This window comes from Papilio machaon, chromosome Z (assembly GCF_912999745.1).
Source record: "Papilio machaon chromosome Z, ilPapMach1.1, whole genome shotgun sequence".
Lineage (NCBI taxonomy): Eukaryota > Metazoa > Arthropoda > Insecta > Lepidoptera > Papilionidae > Papilio > Papilio machaon.
Genome location: NC_060016.1, coordinates 5,125,196 through 5,132,947, shown reverse-complemented (window position 1 = coordinate 5,132,947; position 7,752 = coordinate 5,125,196).

Genomic DNA, 7,752 nt, shown 5'->3' with positions numbered 1-7,752 from the left:
ATAACCTTGTCACAACTGTAGAAATAATTTAAAAAATTTACATATTTCCAAATGACTACTACATTTAAATTTTGATGCCAACAAAAAGTAATTTAACTATGTCCAATAAGATGTGGAGGAGTACCAAAAGGAATCAATTTTGGTTTTTATTTCCAATATATTATTGCACTTCTTGTTTCTTTCTTGTCTTTTACCAGAGCAGTTGATTTTAGCTCTAGGAATTAAGAAACGATGGATATATGTATGATTACAAAAACATAGATATCCATAATTTCTTCCTCCCTATAAAGCTTCTTTGTTCATTGTTGTCATCAGCTCACAAATAATCCTTTTATAGTATTTTAGACAACTGAAAGATTTGATTAGTGTTCCTATATATTGTTTTCATCTGTAGTCCACTTCTCTATGTAGGGCACTATTATTGAATGTCAAAAGAACCAAACCTCTGAAAAGTTGAATAAATAAATAAAATTCTGTCATACTTACTATTTGTTTGATCTAGATCTAGTGATAAAGATTTGCAATTTGTAGATAGCGCCATCCTGCAACAAATCAAATTTATATTATTTAAAATTAAAATTACATTTTATTATTATAATGTAATATGTTATTAGTTTTTGTTTTCATGATGTATAAAAGTAGCTGCTAATTAGTTATTTAAAGAATAATATTCTTAGCATCAAGGACTGTACAGTTACCTTAAAATTTTTCATGCAAATAGGAAAATTTAACATATGTACCAGGAGAAGGATGGGGAGATCTCTTGAACCTACCATTTAAATAAATATTAGCCATGAAACTCCAATTCTGAAAAGACAAAAATTAATATTAGTACAATAGTTCTTTCTTAAAAATTGTCAAAATAGAAATACTATTTTTAGGGATTGCCAAGAAGTAAAATCTACTAGATAGAAGACAAAATATCTGTATCATTATCATCGCAGGGGAGTAGATCGCTGTATACAATATGCATTCTAATTTGGATTCATCATTCAGTGATTAATTGCCATTTTCACCAGTCCATCTGAAAAAAAAGAATCAAACAAATCTGGTTAAATAGGAAATCATTATGTAACACTTGCAGGTTACTCACTTTAAAAAAATTACAGTAAGGTGTTAACAAAATGGTAGCCATAAAATTAAATTTCACAGAAAAGACCGGTTACATTATGTTCCTATAGATTTAACTTACAATTTTTTAGATGCCAACTTTTTGATAAAATATACAAATTAATAATTTTCAAGTATCTTGTATTTATCTTATGGTTCTTAATTTTAAATATAGGAAATAAATTGCAAATATATTACTGAATTAAATGATTAAAAAATTGAAATGCAAATGGCAAATACCACAGACAGCATGACAGTAGATTATATAAAAGATACGAAATCCTTCAGGCTTCATCACTCGGTCTCTGTCACAGGATGACAGGATATGCAAATCATAGATTTAAAATATAGCAAAATTCAATCTTTTCTGTACAGTGTAGACAAGTAGATAAGGCTATTCAAGGTGATTAGTTTTACAACACATGATGATGAAGTATAGAATTAATTTTAGATCATGTTTAATGTTCTATTTAATGGATGCTTGTCGTAGTGTTGGACCATACGCGAACAATAATAATATGTCACTACCATTATTTCGATAGTCGTATCGGTGAATAGACTGATAGCAAAGAGCTTCGACCAACATCTTAAGAACCTCTAGCTAAATTGTTGGATTAAGGGCCTGATATAAAAGACAGTTATTTTAGAAACCGCACGCATAGTCAGGAGGTTCCTGTCTATAGCCTTCACCACTGGTTGCATGAGTCATGGGATTTCGCAGCCGGTGGTTTACTATTTTTTACATTATGTTTTTATTTCATAAAATTTATTTTATAGATAACAAGTTAAAAAATGAATATGAGAATACTAATAAAAATAAAACTTTTAATGCAGATACACGGTCCATACAAAATCAAATTAAACAAAATTACTATACATGTAGACGTGTCCATATGGCTAATACGGGACAGTCCAAACCTGCTCTATGAACAATGAATTGTAGATAGCAGTTGACCCCCGTACTCGCTGCATCAGCGATGCTGCTCTGTTTCTTATCGATGCGGCAAAGTCTTTAACACCGGCATCTGCAAACATCTCAGATGCGTTATAGAAGAGCGCACTCGCAAAGCCTTTGCGTACGTTTGACCCATAGGCTGCACGTATAAAAAGACTGATGATAAGCTTTAAAAAGTATTATTTTACTGGTGTAGTACACCGTGCAAACCTACGAGCCAACATATCCGCTCTGACTGACAATGCCCGGCGTTCCCTCTCTAAATCTAAATTATCATTGAGTGTATCCATGATCCGGTGATCCAAGTACTTCACTCTCTCTGCTTTCTTGAGAGGATGGTTGTTTAAAGTGACTGGTGAATGGTTGTATGTGTTCGTGCAGGCTTTGAAGATCATCACCTCACTCATAGCAGAATTGAATAATTAATACATGGGCTGAAATAACTCTGATCTAGAGAAGTTATAATTATTTTAGGCCATCTGGCGTTAGGTACATGGTGTACTACGTTTTAACCACAGGTTTTAATCGTTCTTTAGTAGATGGCAGCAGTTTGCTGCAGCAGTAGTACATTGAACTGTAATGGTTTTTCACACAATAACCTTTTTTTTCTAAGTAATTACTAATTACCTACCTACTTAAATATACCTTTTTTCCAGCGTAAATTTTCAAATTTTATAATCAATTCAGAGCAAGATATAAAGTAGATTGTAAACAAATACATGATGGCATATTATGCACTTTTGGATAGGATATTTACATATAATAGTCGTCGCTATGTTCGAAATTCAACCATCTTAATCTTACTAATATTAGAAATGTGAATTTTTAGATGGATGGATGGATGGATATTTGAAAGTATCTCCAAAACGTCTCAACGGATCTCGATGAAATTTGGTATAAGTGTAGATCATAGTCTGGAAGAACGCATAGGCTACTACTATTATGTTTTTTTTTTCAATTCCGCGCGGACGGAGTCACGGGCGACAGCAAGTAGTATTGTAAATGCAAAAGTTTAGATAGATGTTTGTTAAAAAGTATCTTTAGAACGCCTGCATGGATTTCGCTGAAATTTGGCATAGATGTTGAACATAGCCTAGAAGAACACATAGGCTACTATAGTTTTTTTTTTTAATTCTGCGCGGACGGAATCACGGGCAGCTAGTAATTCATAATCAACGAATTTTTTGATTAAAAATAACTTTATGCTCTTCTTCACATTAACTTTAACTGTATGACACAGTTTCACGTTCATTTATTAAGAAGGGGTACAAAGTTTTAGTTATAATGATGTGTTGGCAAATTGCAGTTTAATAAATAGTAGAAGTTTTGTTTCGCTAATTCTTTTAAAATTTGTTATATCCTAAATCACACAAATACAGTACTCGGCGCAAATGAATAACACAATTTAATAAGTTATCCGTGCGCCCACAAAATTAATTATAAGACTTCAATTTACTTTAAAAGCTTATCGTATCTGCGAGTTTATAGATTAATCAAAGCTCAAGATTTATTATATTTTATTAAGGTTAAGTGAAAGGTAAATTTATCAATTTCGCTGTTGTTGTCTTATCCGTTGGTACCATTTCGTGTTGTGGGTATTAAACTATATATTTTACTATATATTTGTAACAAAAATAAAGATGTTAGATAATAGAACAAGGTTAGGGCTCGTACATAAAAGAAGGATTTACTACAGATGTTTCTGTATATTCCGTTATTCAATGTCAGTTCGGATTAATTGGAACTAACATACAATCAGCATAATGGTATTGCATATCGCAAGGCTTTGGTTGCATCTGGATGCAGGATGTACAACGACAAATAAGATTATTCCGTTGAGAATTTTGCCTCACATTATGTCACAAATAATACTTATTCCACATACGAATCATTATGGTTATAAACAAAAATAAGTCACGTATAAATATAAAAAAAAGAACGATTTTAATTGTTAATTTCTTCATGTGTTCTTCCGTAAAAACCTGTGAAATATTAATTAAGGCAATGTAATTTTGTAAGATGCGGATTGCGGCTTATTATAAAGATTGATTCATAATGTGACCTTAATTTCTTTCGTCCTGAGTCACGTCTACACATATCGTGGGACTTGTATTTCCTGAAGATCCTCCTAATCCACATGTTTTTCCAGATATAAGTGATGACAGCCATCTGGTTAGCGGTCACTCGGCCGTCTCGAATTTACGCTATCTTTACGCTCCCAAAATCATTCTTTCTTCTTATGCGGCCGAGCCTTCCTCGTCTGTCGTAGTTGATTTTTATATTGAAAATTATTTTATTGAATAGGATTCGATTTAGATAGAAAGGAAGATAGTTTATAACGTTGGTAGTTATGAATCGATGGATGGATGAGCAAATTACAAAGACTGTATTGTTAAAAATATAAATATAGTAAGTAATTGAAATTAATTTTAAACGTTCACATATAAAAGTCGGAATTAAACTTTGAATATTATTATTAATTAAACTGGCAGGTACTGCATTATGGAATTTACTTCAGGCGTATGATGTGTTGACTAACCATATTCCATTTTAACCTTGGTATGGAGGGGTACCTATACAAGACATTTTTATCGAAGGATAATTATACGAAACCGCGTAGATTTGCTTATGAAAGAATTGTTAAAATCTATATATCGACGCTAGAAAGCGTAAACGCTGTAACCCCGAAAGTATGAACTTTACAGGAGAGCCAAAAATCATAACTCGTGAGCTGATACGCCTACAAGCATGCGGTATTTAGCAATATTGTGTAGTTTGTGCTAACCTATAATAAAATCATTATCGTTTGATAATGGTTGAAATTATTAACGAGTGAAAAACATATTCGCGATTTCAAGGGTTACAGCGTTTATGCTTTCCAGCGTCGATATGTAAAAGAAAGTCGTGTTAGTTACACTATTTATAACTCAAGAACGGCTGAATCGATTTGACTGAAAATTGGTGGGCAGGTAGCTTAGAACCAGGAAACGGAAATAGGATAATTTTTACCCCGTTTTCTATTTTTTATTCCGCGCGGACGGAGTCGCGGGTAAAAGCTAGTATGGAATAAAAATATTAATACGAGTCTACTAGACTTGTATTTAAAACAATTGTTGGTTATTACATATTTGTGTACTTGGAGTAGAAAACATTACACAACCTAATTTACCTTTAGAAAGATTTTTCCATCAACTTCATCTGGTCTATTTCGATGTTACGGTTAACTTTTTAAATTAGTGTACGCTTAACTACTTTAAAACTCCTCTAGCTCGAGAACTTAGTAATTTCTCATTGAGTTTCGTATAAACTTAGTCTTATAAACGCCTTATTAACTAGGTGTATGAAAATTCTTAGGATATTAGGATTGACAATGATGTATAATATACTTCATAACCTTACAAGTAATAGTTGATTCAGATACCAGTCTATGCTCGATTTGTATGATTTGTTTAAAAGTTTAAATTTGTTTTTCTTTTACATCTTCAGTCTAAGGCCGTTCTACTGGATGTAGGATTCTTTTGAGACCTAAAAGAAAGGAGGGGTGAATGCTTTTATATGAGAAAAGTATAAAACTTTATGTTATTTACATTTCGTTAATTTTTATTTTGAAAAGCATTGAATAATACCTACATCTTTAAATAGACTTTACAAAACGAACCTAAGTAAGGTTTTATTTAAAGCTAAAAAGATGAAGCGCACTGTCCTAATGGCTTAATGAAACCCATTTAGCTTCCAAGAGAATAAAGCCGACATTGTATGCGTTGCGTCTATTCTTTTAAAGTGATAGAAATCTAGATTTATTGTCAATGTCTTATTAAATTACTACAGTCTTAGTAATAAAGTTATGTGTCTAAGAAAATACGATTATTAATAGAACATTTATTAATGTTGTAATTTCTGAACTAGTGATAAACGGCAGCTAATTAAGTCGTTTCGTTAATTCACACAGCGATGTGTTACTATTCAAAGAGCTAATGTAAACTTAATAAATTTGTCATAACATCTTAGAGCTTTTTGTAAAGAATTTCATTAATTAACTGGAGAAAGGCTGTCGTCGAATGTATCTAGCCACTAAGAATGAAAATAATTCAGTTTTTTTTAGTGTTGATTGGATTAAGCAATAATATTAACTAAATTACATCATTTCAATGTAAGTAAAGTTAGAAAACGTTTTTATCTGTTAGTAAAATAACTATGGGCAGGTTTATTAAGGAATTCATTTTCAGACTTCCTGCAACCTTCAATCCTTTTAACAAAATCCACGTTCTTGTCAAATTTAAATGCAGCTTTCATAGCAAATAAGGTCAGCTTTAATGAATGCAATCTTCATTTTTCATGTAATTTAAATATTTATTTTAATTATTCTTTATTTATTTTAAGTGGAACGTTTCACGATTTCAAAGATATTTCAAATGTAAATATTAAACAATTTAATGGTAGCCTTATATACCAAGAGGTATATTTTAAAGTTTAGATTTCCTGTGAAATAAACTATCTAACCCTATCAGCCCCCTTTATTATCTCTTCTCAATAACTCGTATGCTTGTGCTCTTTGTACAAATGCAACTGAATTTTTAATTAAACTGAACATTAACAAAGCATCGTGTGTTACAACGGCGCTTTCTTTGATACTGTTGTATTGTACATACCTACTCAAAACGATGGAGCGTCGAGCGCTGACGTAAGCTTGTTAGCATTTAGAAGTTTGTTCAGGACTGCAATTCAATAGACCCTTAAACTTTACTAATCAAAACTAAAATCGCATATGGACCTCTATTGTTACAAGATGTTTACATGTGAGCTCTCAGAGTTACCGGTACCGGTTGGCAGAGAAATAGTTTGTAAGCCGACAAACAGTTTGGAGTAGTGAGTTATATCAGTTAATTTATGATTTAAAAGCTGACAATTTCCTTAAAATTAATTGTGTCTTATAAAATATCATCATCTTCTATGATACAATTGAACTTAAGAACATTTTGTATTGCTAAAAATGTCATTGGTGCTTGTGTCAGTCCGAAAAATCCATTAATTAAAATAATTCAAGTAAAATACAAATAGTACTTATCGTTGGTTTCTGACACCAAAATCTCTGTATAAATCATGTCTTCATCTTTTTCAATATTTTTGAGAAAATAAAGATAAAAATATATTTTAAATAGGTATTTTGGTCTCAGAAACTCACGATTAACTACAGACAAAATAAGAGAATCATGAATATTTTCATATAATTTTTAATTAGTCGACAGTCTTTTAAATAACAAGTGGTTACCGTTTCTGTCTGCATTAAAACGAAACGACTTCGTAGCAAAAAGCTCACTGTTTGCTTATTCATTTGTTTTTTAGCTTGTTTTATTTTCATATGCTACTATAATATCTCAATTAAAAGTGTTGCTCTTATACTAAAATGAAAGTTTGGCCTCAGAACTAATTTGTTTTAGCACTTTTATTTGCTTCAACAGTCATCTTCCAAACCTTCATTGAAGAATGTGCCATAAGATGGCATTGTCTACGAAACAGTGTGGCGCTTATAAAGCTGCTGAGTAGCTACTCATATTAGCTAATATGGAACTAGTTCCTTTCAACAACACAATTTTTGTGATGGGAATACGCAGCTGCCTCCGTAGGTACCGCGTATGTACCGGGCAAACTTAAAGTCCTGCATTTTTACATCTCCGTATTCCTATTGA